This window comes from Mustela lutreola, chromosome 6 (assembly GCF_030435805.1).
Source record: "Mustela lutreola isolate mMusLut2 chromosome 6, mMusLut2.pri, whole genome shotgun sequence".
Taxonomy (NCBI): domain Eukaryota; kingdom Metazoa; phylum Chordata; class Mammalia; order Carnivora; family Mustelidae; genus Mustela; species Mustela lutreola.
In genome coordinates, this window is record NC_081295.1 from 70,400,028 (window position 1) to 70,416,008 (window position 15,981).

The 15,981-nt window shown below is 40.9% G+C and overlaps 2 long non-coding RNA genes across 2 annotated transcripts; one reads left to right on the forward strand and one right to left on the reverse strand.

The window, feature by feature from the left end:
* Positions 1–828: 828 nt before the first annotated feature.
* On the reverse strand, positions 829–8,689 carry LOC131833803 (uncharacterized). Its single transcript, XR_009354638.1, has 2 exons — positions 8,407–8,689; positions 829–1,246 (listed from the first exon to the last, which is right to left on the reverse strand). It is a non-coding gene; the product is annotated as an uncharacterized LOC131833803 (long non-coding RNA).
* Positions 6,517–15,311, forward strand: LOC131833804 (uncharacterized). The gene is made up of 3 exons (XR_009354639.1): positions 6,517–6,753; positions 8,147–8,287; positions 15,227–15,311. It is a non-coding gene; the product is annotated as an uncharacterized LOC131833804 (long non-coding RNA).
* Positions 15,312–15,981: the final 670 nt, after the last annotated feature.

The window sequence follows — 15,981 nt, forward strand, 5'->3', positions numbered from 1 at the left end:
GCATGTGAAGAGTTTGGAGTGGGGAGAGAGGTAGCTAAGAAAATACCCAGCACCAGTGGTGCCTTCTTGCTTTTGGTCATTCGCACAATCTTTCTTAAGATTAGGGATCACTACAGAAGTTGGTACGTTTCTTACAGGTGACCAAACTCAGTACATTTTATAAAGTTAATCATGCTAATAGCCTGTTAGATTCACACGCAAAGACTGGAATATCATCAGACTCCTGCTTAGGACACAGGAAGCATCTTTTGTTGGTCTTGACTAAAAAACTGTGGAGAGCACAAGAGTACTCAATCTGTTTTAATGACCACTTTGAATTAAGTGTTTCTTTTTGGTTATCTATGTTGGCTCCTTGGGGCTCCCCCTGAAAAAAGAATTCTGCTAGTGAAATGTTGACTTCTTTCCTTATTTAGAAATAGCTCCCTGATGTTTTGGTTTTAGAGGCAAATGCTTGAGCTACTCTCCGTATGAGTTACATGACCGTCCTGTTCTTCCCTTTGCCCACTGGCAAATTGCCAGTATTTCCAAGACATTTCTTGATGAAAGCTGCCTTCGTTGGTGTGGAGAGACTCCACTTGTTTTGTGGGTCATCACAAGGGTGATGTGATTTGTGGAGGCAGCTGGAAAAGGGAGAGTAGCCAACCCAGGGCTGGAAGTGATGCCTGGAAGGACGTCATTTAAGAGTCGTGCTGCAGCAGGTGGAGGGAGTGGGAATACTCTCGAAGAGGGAATCCGCAGAGGCCTCAAGGTACTCGTCTTTTGCCAATGTTTGTTCTCTACCAGAGCTGCTTCACCAACAAAATCAGAAAAACGTACGCTTCCATAGGATTATGTAATAAGGATACTTGAGTTTTATTTTAAAAATAGTGTCCTTCAGAATAGACAGAGTCTTATAAAAGTTAAAAAGATGCTAAGTGTCCAGTCCATACTGCACATCCAAGAAAATCTTGTATTCTTGGTACTCTCCGACGAACTGCTCTTTAACGGAGTCTTGTAGACATCCCCCCAGGGTAACAGCTGCCACTTTGCAAAGTGGTTCGGAACCAGCTTTTTAGTACTCTATTTGTGTTGTTGTTCGAGTTTATGAACTTATGTTAGGAGCTAAGCCATTGACTGTTGCTCTCTGCTCAGTAGAAATTTGCTACGGGTCAGTCCCCAGGTCACGTTCTTTTCCTCCTCTGGTACAGGTCAGAGCCAGCCTCGTGTTTGTGCTGGTGTTGGGGGGTCTGCGACAGTTCTTCATTAACTGAAAGGAAAATTATCAATTAATACTTTGGAGGCAGCGGAGTGCCTGCCCTGGATCATGGACGACTCATGTGTGGGTGTTGGCCAGCGTTTCTAGAAGTTACTCAAGGCCGGGTCCCCAGAGCAAGGCCTGTTGCAGGGTCTCCCCTCCCTCCCCAGCAACTTCCAACAGAAATGTAAATGCTTATTGTGAAAGGGTGGCCCCGACTGTAGTGGGCAAAGTACCACTGTAATCCTTGTTATGTGCTAAGGGTATTTAATATTTAGCCGATTAAGTGCTGATTAAATGTATTTGGACTCCCTCATTCAATAAGCATCCATAAAGCAAGTCTGTAGAATGGGGGCTGGGGATGTGAAAATGAGTAAGACAGAGTTTCTGTCTCTGACCCTGTCCCAAAATGTGTTGGGCACATTTAGTCTTTAGATATGCCAAATTAGTCTTCTCCCTTTTACCTTTTGACATCCTTTACTGAAAACTCTGTTTTAACTTTTTACCTCCTGCACATTCCTTAACCCCTTGAAACATGGCTACAGTTAAAGCTACTCTACTGAACTATTCAAACTCATCAGCGATATCGTAATTACAAAATCTGGTGGCATTTTTCAGCCCCCAACTTCCTTCCCTGTAGCATTTGACACAAGCCCACCACACACCAGTTATTTTCCTCCTTTTGGCTTTTATTATGCACTATCATTCTGTGTCTTCTTATCTGCTCCCATAGCTTCCATTGTTCTCTCATTGGCAATAACATATAGGATCTTGAGGCCCGAGATTTCTCTTGAGATCCCCACAAGTATTGCTTGGGATCTGGGATCTTCCTGATACAGGAAAAAAAAAATCTGTATCTATATCTATATCTATATCTATATCTATATCTCCCTTCCTGACCACCACCAACACACACCACTGAACCTGCTTTTACTCTTACCAGTTTTCTTTTCAGAATTATAATTATTCGGGTTATCCAAAGCCAAAGACCAGGAGTTTGCAATCTTATGGGAGGTAACACATGTTTATAGACTTGAGCCTGAAAATCTTCCCTTTGGCTCCTGTATCAAATCCAAGCAACTTACCCCTTGCCAGACATTTTATATGCCATGTGCCCCAGGGCAAATGCACTCTCCTTGACCTGAGTTCTAGACCTCTGTGATGGCTTGCCATTATAGTCTGGAGGTGTTACGTATGCATTGGATGGTGACAGGCCATAGGCTGCATGAGCCTCAAGATAGAATAGCTAATATTTATTGAGTACTTATTATGTGCCAGACACGTGTGAATCCTTTTGTGTGTCTTATCACATTTAATTCTCGCAATGGCATTATGCTGTAGTCATCCTTGTTAGTCTTACTTTACAGATGAGCAAATTGAGGCAGGGAGAAATCAAGCAGAAGCAATTTGCCTATGATCCCCAAAATAGATGGATCCAGAATTCCATCCCATGCAGTCTGATTCCAGAGTCCACACTCTCAACCAGTCGGTTACACTGGCTGTCCATTAGATTATTGCTTTTCCAAGGTGTTTCTTGAGATGGCCCAGGGCTTAGACACTAAACTCATTGAAATGTGAGTATTTCTTCCCTTTAGTTCTTAATTACTGAAGAGTAACTACATGACAAGTGCTGTGAATGAGGAACCAGAATACAAACTATAGAACTGAAAATTGGTGACCCGAGTAATGGAATCAAAGGAAGAGCACTCTAGGAGTGGAGAACCCGAGTAAAGAGACCAAGAGGAAGCTCATCAATCCACAAGGAGTTAGCTCTCCAGTCCACGGTATCCGGTGTAAGGTATAATGCAGAGAATAAGAGCAAGAATTCACCTGTCTCCTGAAACAGCTTGTGGCCTGGCCATTGTTTTACCTCATCAATCTATTAAGGAGCATGTTGAGAGGTACTAGACTGGTGAGACTGGCGGTGGCCCTGAAAACACCTGAGTTCATTATGGTGGACATTCTGCAGGCATCAAAGTTCTCCTGTTGGGCCACAGGTGAAGAAATGCAGCCTCTTTGACTTAGGGTGACCTCTTTATGCTGAGGAATCCCCATCAGAAATAATTACTCCTGTTACATAGAGATTAAATCCTCTCAAAACTTTTCTAAAATCCTTCCCTTATTTAAAATTCTCCCACAGTTGCCTTCCATGTTTGTGGTAAGTTTGTCTTGGCTGAAAAGATTCATCCATTCAACAGGTATCTGTTGAACATGTCATCTGTGTTCAATACTATTCAATACTGTGTTCAATACTCCAGGAGTTGTGTGTTGGCTAATTTTAGAGCTGGTCGGCCAGGGTTCATTTCCTGTCTCTACCACTTTCTAGGTGAGTGATTTGGACAATTTGCTTAATTATTATAGGATAATTTTAATAATAGCTGCTATTATAATGATAAAACATGGCTTCTTGGGATTTATAAGCCACCAGGGATAATAATAACTACTAGTTTTTGGAATAGGCATTGTTAACCTTGTATGTATCACCTCATATAAACCCCACACCAACCTTACAGCTATTTTCTGCTATTATTCTATTTTAGAGATGAAGAAACTGAACTTTAAGAGGTTGGGTGGCCATTGTGACATCAATAAGCCTCAAGAATTTAAACCGCGTTTGGTTTGATTTTGTGGTCTGAAAGCTCTTAACAATTTCACTCTACTAACCCTTACATTAATCTGATTTTTTCCCAAATACGTGTCTTTTTCCCTTTTGACTGCTGACTACCAAAACATATATACGAAGTTTAGTGAAAGACGTCTAGTCATGTGCACATTTTCCAGACTTGAGATGTTTGTTTTAGAATGTAAGTTGCTGGATCTAACCACACAAAAACTTTCAGGCATTCAATAGACATCAAAAACAAACAAACCAAAAAAGATTATTTGGGCAGTGTTGGTTATTTAGGGAGCAATTTGTCCTTTATCAGCATGATGGTATTTTGGGGGCAAAGAATAATACCGGAAGTAGAGGTTTAGGAATTTCAGGAGTTGGGGAGGTGAGATAATCAAAACTTCTACTCTAGAAGGTAGGAAATGGCCACGGGAGTGGTGGATGAAGGGATTCACTGATGGGAAGTTCAAGATTCAGACCTGCACCTGAAGAGCTGCTCCTCAAGGCAATTGACAGAGATTGAAGAGTGCAGAATGCTAGAGAATTTTCCTTCTTCCTTTGTGAGAAAATTGATGTTGTCTACATACTAATTAAATTTACATGCACCATTACCTCCCAAGGCTTCAAGTGTAGGGATTAATGTTGAGTGATTACAATACCTCCACATGCTTTCCATCACATCTTAAAATGCCTCTCTTGGCTGATGGACTAGGACGTATGGGCCAGGCAAACTAATTTTCTGTTTCAGAACATCAGACTCTGGGGTTCTGTGAACACACCAGTTAATCTGTCAATGTCCCTTTCTTTTCAGGCACAAAATAGGAATGATTACACTTGCCATAACCCTGGTTGGAAGATTAATGACATGACATTTGACCATCTGGTTACAGTTTTTAAATGAGAGCTGCTAAATAAAGATACAAACTGGTCATATTTTATTTGGGGCATGTGATCTCAATTGCCCTCAAACTATAGAAAAGATATTACTATTTACACATAGGCAAACAGCTACAGAAAGAGTTACCTTTAAAAAGTGTTGTTAAAGTTTTTTTTTTTAAAGAAAAATTTGGAAATAAAGGGAACAGACCCACAGAAAAATGAAAATATGTTTAGACTAAGGTTGTCTGCTAACAGTGGAAAATGTTATCAGGAATTATTCCAGAAAAGGATGCACAGTTCCCACTGGGAAGAAGAGGGAAACATAAGCAAAGCTCGGTTGGAATAGAAAATTCTGGAGAGAGAGGAACAATGCAGGGTGTCCCTCAGCTGCTATCTTTGCCAGGTACCTACAAGGAATAGTTACCAGGGTCTTTACTAGTCTTACCCCACCACCCTCAGGACCCAGTCTCAACTGAATGAAAACTGACAAGAGAGAAGCCCGCTTTGGGCCAGTCAGCAGGACAGTGCTCTCTTGGTATCCTGCAGATGGTTCCTTAGCAAGCTGCTGGCAACAGTGTACTGAAAGTCATTAGTATTCTTTCCAACAGTAAGCCTCAGATGGGACCCCTACCACATTACGTGACTGATGCAGAGAGAGTTGCTGACTTCTTCCATCTCCTCCCTCACCCCTCCTGTGCTCCTCACCTGTAGCCCGGAAGCTCCAGGCACACCTCAGTGAGAGCCAACAAAAGGGGACCATAGAGAAGAACCACAGAAAGTGGAGGCTCATTACATCATTGTGGGGGCCTCTTCACTGTTTGGAGGATTCTGCTTCTAGTGGGAGTGCTCTGCTCTAGCGCTGGGACAAGACTTAGGGAGAAGGGCAGGTCATTCTTCAGGCCATTGACCAGACCTGTAAAGGAGGCCAGAACCAGAAACAGAGAGATTTGCAAAGTCTGTCCTCCAAATTCTAAACATTTCACCAGATGCCTTTTGTGGTTTTATGGACCTGGGATTGTTATCTCCATTCTGAAAGTCCATAGTAAGAATCTGTTCCAGAATCTAGAACAATCCCTGGTATATAGTAGCTTCTCAAATATGTGTTGAATGAATGCATGAGAACTCTTCCTACCCAGCAGTATGGTGCACATTTGGAAGGAGCCTCAGAGTTGGTGAAAGGACTCTACCCAGGGGACCTTGTTGTTCCAAAACATGGAGGCTTTGATTTCTAGACAACTTACATGGGCAGAAATGTGTCAAAGAATGAGGGTGTCACTGTGCAATGATCCTAGTGCTCACGCTGAGCTTGTCCTTGCGGCCCGGCACTGTGTGCACACATTGCCTGCATTTTGTCCAGCATCAGCCCCCTTTGCTGCCCGGCCACACTGCCAAGGGCAGGCTTCCTTCTCCAGGGCCTTCGGAAGGAATGTGATTGACATCTATACCTCGTAATTATCTCCATTATCTAAATAAGCAAAATACCATAGACCCATTTAATTTTAATTTTTGCAGATTATAGACGTTTTCCCCCAGAAGTCATCCAGGGATAAGTAAGGCTGTAAAACCAAGATTCATCCTTTTTTGAAGAGTCTGTCCCAAATACCATTTGTCTTGCTGAGCCATCTGACCTATAGCAAGTAATAAGTAGAGGCCAATAAGAGATTTTGGAATCCATGAGGCTATATTGGTCTGTTGATTACCTCATTTAAGGCTTGACCCATTTTTGAGATACTAAACATTTATCTACCCAAAAAGGCAGCCAGAGATGAAACTTGGGAGTGATATGAACAATTCAGGTCTCTGACTGTGACATCAGCATCCTGTCACTGCTCCATAAGGTGCTCAGTGTCACTGGAGGCCTGGGATGCCTGTGAATGACAACAGCCATTGCAACAGCTTTAAAAGACTTTCAAAATGGAAATGTTTGCAATGGCTAGGCATTCAACCAGTTTGGAAGGTTAAAATCCCATAGTTAGGATCCTGGGGATTTCTAATTTTCTCTTCTTTTTTCAGAGGCTTTTTTCCAGAGGTAAGTGTTAATGAATGGCTAGGTGGCAGAATGTCCAGTAGACTGGTCTTAAGGCCATGGAGGATAAACTAACTTAATAAAGAAAAGGATTTATCACATGAAATGCTGCACAGCAAGACAGAATACACAGCTGGGTCATTCAACAAGAGGGTTGTTCATAAAAATGAGACCAAAAAAATGAAAGGTTTGGGAATATTTGAGTATGTTATGATTGGAAACTTGTGATTCTATAATGTGCTCTATAATGTCCTCTAGAATTTATGTTCTTTTTTTTTTTTTAAAGGTTTTTATTTATTTATTTGACAGACAGAGATCACAAGTAGGCAGAGAGGCAGGCAGAGAGAGAGAGGAAGGGAAGCAGGCTCTCCACTGAGCAAAGAGCTCAATGTGGGGCTCGATCCCAGGACCCTGGGATCATGACCTGAGCTGAAGGCAGGGGCTTTAACCCACTGATTCACCCAGGTGCCCCTAGAATTTATGTTCTAAATCTCATCTTAGAAATATCGCCAGGGCACCTGGATGGTTCAGTCAGTTAAGCATCTGACTCTTGATTTCGATTCAGGTCATGATCTCAGGGTTGTGAGATCGAGCCCTGCGTCAGGCTTGACATTGGGTGCGGAGCCTACTTAAGATTTTGTCGCCCTCTCCCTTCACCCCTGCCCCCCCATAAAAAGAAAATATCCCCAGTTGGACTTCTACTTGATTTTAGGTCATATGTGATGGCCTTCTTCATTCAGGATTCTGAAAATGTTTTATAGAATGGCATTCATAAAGGCATTGCCTGGACTTGGCAAGTTTTTGTGGGAAAGGAATGATTCTCAAATTTATTTTTATAGTGCTTTAATATGACACCATCCAACTTAAATAGTACTGGCTTTTGTTGCTATTGCTAAAATAAATATTAACCTCTATGATATTAATTTAATGTTTTCTGGACACATTATTAACATTTAGTCTATGAAGTCACAGTTCAGCTTCATTAATTTAATTATAGCAGAATAAACAGTCTTAGTCCAGGACCCAACTGCCTATGTCTGAATCACTTTGAGGTCCTGAGGTTTTTGTTTGTTTGTTTGTTTGTTTGTTTGTTTTGTTTTTCGTTAAGACAATAGTCTCATGAAAAGCTTACCCCAAGCCCTCAACTATCTGTTAGGGCTCGACATTTGCCAAACACTGTGATAGCACAATGTTTGGCACATTTTCTTAATCAAAGTTCCATGGGTGAGAGAGAAATGTATGTGCACACACTCACGTCACAAGCACAAAGGTGTCTGTCAGGGATAGAATGCAGATCATGATATGTGTTTTAACATTTGTGGAATATATTGCCCTGTCAGAGAGAGAGAGAAGCAATCATAAGTCAGAATCACTGATTCACAGTTCATCTGTCCAGGTCAGGGTCAAGGCTACAGTTAAGGGGTCCTCACCGCAGATCCGCAGAGCCTTGCTCAGGATCCGCACTGCTGAAAGGATCACGCTGCCTGTTTACCAATGAAGAGATCCGAAGAGAGTGCTTGGTGGCAAGTACCCACAGGTACAACCAGGTATTGCCCCAGACCCCCTGCCAGAAACACTGACCTTGCATTGGCTTTTTGCAAATGTGTTCCATAGGAAAGGACTTCAAGCCACTGCCTGGTGTGGCTTCACACTTACCCTCCATCAGCTTGATCCTGAAGTAGGCGATGAGAAGGAATAGCAGCAGAGCCACGGGTAGGAAGACCACAGTGACCAGGAACCACCCAGGGAGCTCCCTCATGAGTGCCAGCATCACAGGGGTCATTACCAATCACCTGGATCCCAGGGGCCAGTGGGTTCACTCTCAGCATGAGGGGAGCTTTGCTCAGAGTCTGTACTTGTTTCGTTCTGGGGCTCTGGCCTTTGCTCAGCACATCTCAGTGGAAATCTTGTGGACTTTGCTCTATTTCAACAGCCTGGTGAATCTGAGAGGATTGCTGGCAGGTTACTCTGTAACTCAGCTACGAAGTGTAGAAGAATTGTAATGTAATTCCTCTAAACCATTCCAGAGAGAAGCATTTATCTGGCAGGGCTGGGAATGACACCAGGAGGACTAGATTTCTTTGTATTCAGTTTATCTGGGATGAACAGTACCTGACTCCAAGCAAAACTCATTGTTATAGATATTTATATCTTACCAGCTATAGATATAGATATAGATATTTATATTCTTCCCAAATATAGATATTTATATTCTTCCAAGACATGGGAAGAATTTTTCCTACATTTTCTAAATTTCAGAATTGAAAATTACTGAGTAGCCATGCTCATGTACCTATGAGCCTGTGTCTAGAAAAAGTCAATTTTCCTTCATATGTAGTTGATATAAATAATATCTAGGAAGGAGGAGCAATATTCTTTACAAATGTAAAAACTCTTCCTAGTATGTCCTCCTCAATTACTTTTCTGAGAGGTGCACTGGTATATTTATTTATTCAACACATGTTTAATTCTACTAGAACCTAACCCCTCAGCTAGACTCTGGCTATATGAAGAATAGTATAAGCCAGTCATGGCCCCTGCTTTCTGAGAGTAGAAATAGACACTGAAAGAGGTAATGGCTGCAGTGTTGATAGTGATGGCAATGATATTCTATAGCCCCTCAACCTTCTCTCCTTGAAGCATCAGTTTTTGCTCACTGCTTTAGTAGTTTGTACTCTTAGTTATCTTTTGCTTACACATTTCTCTGGGTCCACAATTAACAGTAGAAGTTGGGCCCTGAATGCCAGTGTTGTGGTTTGTGTGGTAACTACAGAGTTTCTGGGGGAAAAAAAAAGGGCAGTAAATCATTTTGATACTGATGTATTGACTAAGTTGAGTTGCCACTGACTGCTTTAGTAAAAAAAAAAAAGTTCAGAGATACTGGTCTACTAAACTAAAAGCAATGGAAATAATCATTTCCGTAATGAAAGACTCTCCTGGAGAATTTGGGAAATCTGGAGGGGAAATTGACAGCTATCTTCTTGGGTTGATGTTATAACCTCTTCATATTCTAACCCTGTCCCTTTCCCCACTTGGCAGCTGCCTGGGTGAGTGGCTGGCAGATTCTATCAAGTGCATGCTCTTGTGAGTGCCTCTTAATTTTTTTCTTCAGAGATTTTGCATGGCCACTCAGAGTCTTAGTCCCCTTGTAAAGTGGCACCCTAATTTATAAAATGAGAAGAATGGAGAGCATCTCTGGGATGCTTGGCTGGCATTCCTCAGCTGTGAACAGTAAACAGCTTCCTCTCAGAAGAGAGACATCTTAATTGCAGAAAAAGCCATTTAGAATAGCCAAGATTAAGTCAGCATCTGTCGTACCTTATTTGCTTCTCTTCTTTCCCTCCACAGACCCTTGAGTGGTGTTGTTGCTTTTTCTCTTGTGTGCTTTCCAATGAGGTGGCTCTCTGGTGCTCTTTCAGCTTGAACAGGATGCTAATTTGTAAAGTGTCAGTCTACAAAGAGACTCCATGAGCAGGTGACATTACCAGGGAGATGTTAGGCAGCTGTTGGGCAGACTGTCATGCTCTTTCTTTCCATTTCATTCCAGTCAACACTCAGGCCTTCAATGAATGCCTAGCCAAGGTAAGTAAGAGTGAGGCAAATATATAAATGACAATAATATAAGCTCCTAACTTGACATGTAAAGTGCAATGGAAGTATTGAAGAGAGACTGATTAATTCCAGTTAGGGAATTGGGCCAAGTTCATTAAAAGGATAGCATTTGAGCTGAGCCTCAGGGTGGGGAGTTTTGGAACGACCTTCTTAGACAAACATGTGACTGTAGAGAAGGGTCTATGGAGGACAGGGAAGAAATGAGAGTACCCAACTGATAGGGGGTTCAGACCAGAGATACGAAGGTGGAAAAGTGGGGTCCTGTCTTGAATGCTAAGAACTGTGCTATTTGGACAAGAAGGACCAGTGGAAGGTCTTTGATCATGGAAATGCATGAGCTGACCTGGGCTCACTTAGGTAACCCTTGACAAAATTGACTGATGGAAGAAAGTTTAGAGTAGGCTGTCTCAACATGGTATCAAGATATAAGGAATCTGAGATGGGAGGAGCAGAGGGAAGGAAAAGAGCAGGACAGGGGGCTGGCAGGAACCACATGAATAGTCCTTGGTGAATTATGAGAGAAGTAAATGTCACCCATGATGCTACTAATCACTGAGCACTTACTATGTATCAGGCATCTCATACTCTATGTGTATCTTATTTAATCCTCAGAGTAACCTTATAAGGAAGAGACTCATTAGACAAATGAAGAAATGAGGCCCAGAGAGGTTAAATAACTTTCCCAAGATGTATATGTAATAAGTGACAGAACTGGGACTGTATTCCTGAGCCTGTGCTCTCATCCACTGTGCTATGCCTAGCGTGGGTGGCTGGGGAGATGGTAGTGCTGTTAGGGGAGACCTGAACACAGGCTGAGCAGCAGGTTTAAGTGGGGGAACATTTACAGTTATGCACTCATTAAATTGGAGGTATGGAAGGGGAAGCCTGTGGAAATCTGGAGGTCAGGAGAGGGGACAAAGTCTTGCAGTGGGAGTTCTTGGGAGTTCTTAGAGTATAAATGGAGGCCAGGGCAGAGTAGGTAGAGAGATCAGGAAGGAGTGTGCATGAGAATAAAAGAGAGACCAGCTGCAGACCATAAAGAACATTCTCACATAAGACATGGGAGGAAGGATGAGAAGCAGGGAAGGAAACCAATGGCTCTGTGGGGTAGGAGAGGAACCCAGAGGATGCCAAGTCAGGAAATGGTTGCAAAAGAAAGTTCCAACAAGGAAAGAGTGAGAAGTGGTGGCTCTGAGCTAATTCTGACCCACATGGAGAATTCTAAGAGGTGCAATCTGTGAAGTGAACTCAAAGGCTTACTCTTTCCTTAAAAAGGCTCTTCTGTGAATTGGGGGAAATTGGAGGGGGAAACAAACCATGAGAGACTGTGGACTCTAAGAAACAAAGGGTTTTAGAGGGAGAGGGGTGGGGTTAGGTGAGCCTGGGGTGGGTATTAAGGAGGGCACGTGTTGCCTGAGCACTGGGTGTGGTGCATGAACAATGCATCTTGGAACACTGAAAAGTTAAAATAAAATTTAAAAAAAATTTTAAAAAGAAGGTTGCCAAACTATGGGAAAAAAAAAAAGAAAATATATGTTTTATAGGCCTTTAAACTATTTACTTAGAGAAAATAAATATATTTAACACTGTAAACTAAAAATATACTTTATTCCAAAATATGGCTCTTTTGGGATGTAATTGACATAATAAACTATACAACTTGGTAAGTTTGGCCTATGCATATATACCTGTGAGCTCATTGTCACAACCAAATGATGAACACATCCATCACCCCAAAAGTTTTCTTATGTTCCTTTGCCATCTCTCTCCCCACCCCTCATGCTTCCCTAATCCACAGTCATCCCCTGATCTGTTACATTACTATGTGTTAGTTTGCATTTTTTAGAATTTTATATATGTGGAATCATACAGTGTGTCTCTTTTTTGTCTAGCTTCTTTCACTTGGCATAATAATTTTGAAATTCATCCATGTCGTTGTGCATATTAATACACAGCTTTACATTACAGAAGAGCTTTTCATTGTGTGAATATCCATTTTTTACCCAGTAACCTGTTGGTGGACATTTGGGTGTTTATTCACAGTAGGATACTACAAATAGAGCTGCTGTGAACATTCCTGTATAATTCTTTTGATGGACGTGTGCTCTCACTTCTCTTGGGAAGATAGTAAATGGCTGGATGTATGTTTAACTTTTTAAGAAATTGTCAACCAGTTTTCCAAAATAGTTATACCATTTTATATCTCTACCAGCAGTGTTATAAGAGTTCTGTTTTCTTCACATGCTTACCAACACTTGGTATGGTCATTTTTTTTGGCTATTCCAATGACACTTAGTGGAAACTCACTGCGGTTTTAATATGCAGTTCCCTAATGATGTTGAACATCTTTTCATGTACCTGTTTGCCATTTTATGTATCTTATTTCATAAAGTGTCTGTTCAACATTTTTGCATGTTTTAAGAAAATTAGATTATTTTCTCACTGAGTTTTGAGAGTTCTTCGTATATTCAGGATATAAGTCAATTATCATGCATATGATATGCAAGGATTTTTTCCCCATTCTAGCTCTGTCTTTTCATTCACTTACCCATGTCTTTGAAAACATAGATGTATTAAATTTTAATGAAGTTCAGTTAACCAATTTATTCTTCTATGGATTGTGCTTTTCATGTCATGTCTAAAAAATCTTCTGCTAGTTCAAGATGACATAGACTTTCTCTTATGTTTTCCTCTAACAGTGTTGTAGTTTAAGCTTTTATATTTAGGGTTATGATCTATTGTGAGTTAATTTTTATATATGATGACAGATAAAAGTTAGAGTACTTTCTTTTTGCATACAGATATTCAATTTTTCCAACACTATTTGTGGATAAAGCAGTTCTTGCTCCTGAATTACCTTTGCACCTTTTTCACAAATCAGAAGTTCAATTATTTCTACATTCTGTATTCTGCTCCACGATACTACTGTTAAACTTTAAACCAGTGCCATTCTGTTTTGATGACCGTAGACTTAAAATAGGTCTTGAAATCAGGTACTCTAAGCTCACCAACTTTGTTCTTTTCCAAAGCTGTTTTGGCTAGTACAGGTCATTTTCATTTCCATGTGAATTTTAGGATTACCTTGCCAATTTTTATAAAAAGTTCTCTTGGGATTTTTCCTTGACATAGCATTGCATCTGCAAATGAGGAGAGAATCAATATGAGAAGAGAATTGATATTTTAACAATAGTGAGTCTTCTGACCCAAGAACATCACATGTGTTTCCCTTTTCTGTGGATCTTCTTTAGCTTTTTACGACAATGTTTTATAGTTTTCAGTATGCTAGTCTTGACCATTTTTTGTCAGATTTATGCCTAAAAGTTTCATATTTTTTAATGCTGTTGCAAAGGGTATTGCTTTTTAGACTTTGATTTGTGATTACTGCTAGTATTAAATGTTTTCTTAAATTATGAAAAATGCCAAAGGACTGGGAACTTCTAGAAGATTAAATATTAGAATTGATTAAAACATCCTAGAGAGCTTGGGAACTTTTATTTATAAAGGCTCTTATCCCAATCCAAACTGGCTGCTTGGAGTTATATTTAGCAAGCATAGCAGCTATAGAAGGATGGGGATGGTGGACACACTGGTAATCTATGTGATTTACTGGAATTCAGGGTGGGATTCCATAGGCAATGTGCAATTTCCTACCACAACTATAGCAAATTCTTCACCTGGCTCTCTACCATGTAGTAGGAAAACCATTAGTATTACTGGGAAATACACATCTGTGAAAATTGAGGGACATAGCTAACGCATTGGGAATTACACTCTCCTACTGATTTCCTTATAGTGAATGCTCCCATTGTTGATTTTACATGATTATTTAAGAAACAAGTGGTTGTAGATTTTGATATTTGGTGATAAAATGCCTAGGGACTACTCGTACATCACCTATTAAACTCTTGGTGAGAGCCGGGCTAAAGTCTTCCTTAGATAATTGTGACTTATTGCAGGTAACACCAAACCCACCAAGCCTGATTTCTATTCTGCATCAGTCTGCCTGAGCCACAAAGAATGACTCATTCTAAAGAATGACATGGGCAAAAGCCGACCTCAGGTAATTGTGGCCTATTATAGATAATATCAAACCCACCAGGGCCCTGGTTTGGATTCCGCATCAATCTGCCTGAGCCACCAAGAATGACTCATCCCAGTGACATGTCATGGGCTAATGAAAGTTCCGAAGTCCATCAGTGGAAGGTGCTCACGTTCCATCGACTGATACCGAAGCTATAAAATTATGTACAATACAAAAAGTTCAGCACAAACACAACTAATGAATTTCAAATGAAGTGCTTTGACATAATTATATGCAGGACGTTTTGCTGAAACCAAGCACCACCCACAAGGTAAATGTAGTTCTGACAACCCCTTTGAGTGGGAAACCTATATTCTTTGGCCCTTTATTAACTGCCCCTCCTAGCTTGGCTCATAATTAAGTACTATGACCCGGCATCAGTACTACGGTCAGCAGAAAAACGAGTGCTCTGAAATCATGTGGCAATGATGGGTTATATGGTGCTCATTCAATTATAAAAAAAAAAAAAAAAAAAAAGTATGATCACAGAAGAGACAATGCAGGATCTACATTCTGTGTGAACTTTGTAAGACTGTCTACCAGCTTTTATTTCTTCATATTTCCAGGCAAAGAATATTTATTAAGATCTTAACATGTGCCCTGGAGGCACTGATTTGGTGACTATGAATGTATCTCTGGTTAAGACCAATTCCCTGTCCTTACAGAACTTACTACATTCCAGAGGAGAAAACAGACACTAAGCGATAGTGGGTACCCATTATCAAATGCATGTATTTTTCTGGGCAGTATTCTAATCATTGCTTGTGTTGTGTGTCATTACAGTCTTACATCAATGCCTTTGGAGTAAGAGCTGTTTTCCTCATCACTATTCTACAGACAGAAAAGCTCCTGGAGTTTTAGTGACTCATCAAGGATTACCCCATTAGAAGGTAGAAGAGCTAGGGTTTGAACACAGAGCCCAAACATTCATCCACTGTACTCTACTCTTCGGCTTCTCAGCCTCCTAGAGACAAGAGTTTGGAGGCTAGAAATCAGAGATAAAGGTGTTGGCAGAGTTGGTTTCTGTTGAGACCTTTCTCCTTGGCTGGTAGGGTGGCCACCTTCTTGCTGTGTCCTCACTTGGCCTCTTCCCTCTTCAGAGGCATTCCTGGTGTCCCCCCCTTCTTAGAAGTGTACCAGTCGTATTGGGTTAGAATCCTACACTTATGGCTAATTATAGCTTAACTACTTCCTTAAAGGCCCTAATCACATTGGGGATTAGAGCTTTGACATCAGAATTCTGGGAAGGGACACAATTCAGAAGTTTCTCTGAAAAGTTGACTTTTGAGCAGGGTCTTGAGTGAAGTGAAAGAAGGAGTCATATTCATATTTGAAAGAACAGAGTTGTAGGCAGGAGGAATAGGCTGTACTAAATTTCTGAAATGGAAATGTTTCTGGCATGATCAAAGATATGTAATGAGACCTGTAGTGGCTGGGGCACATTGAGAAAGAGGACAAGTAATAGAAATCATACTTCTGAGAAATAGGATATAGAAAATTTGACAACACTTAAAATAAAGAGGCCAAGAAAATGTGCC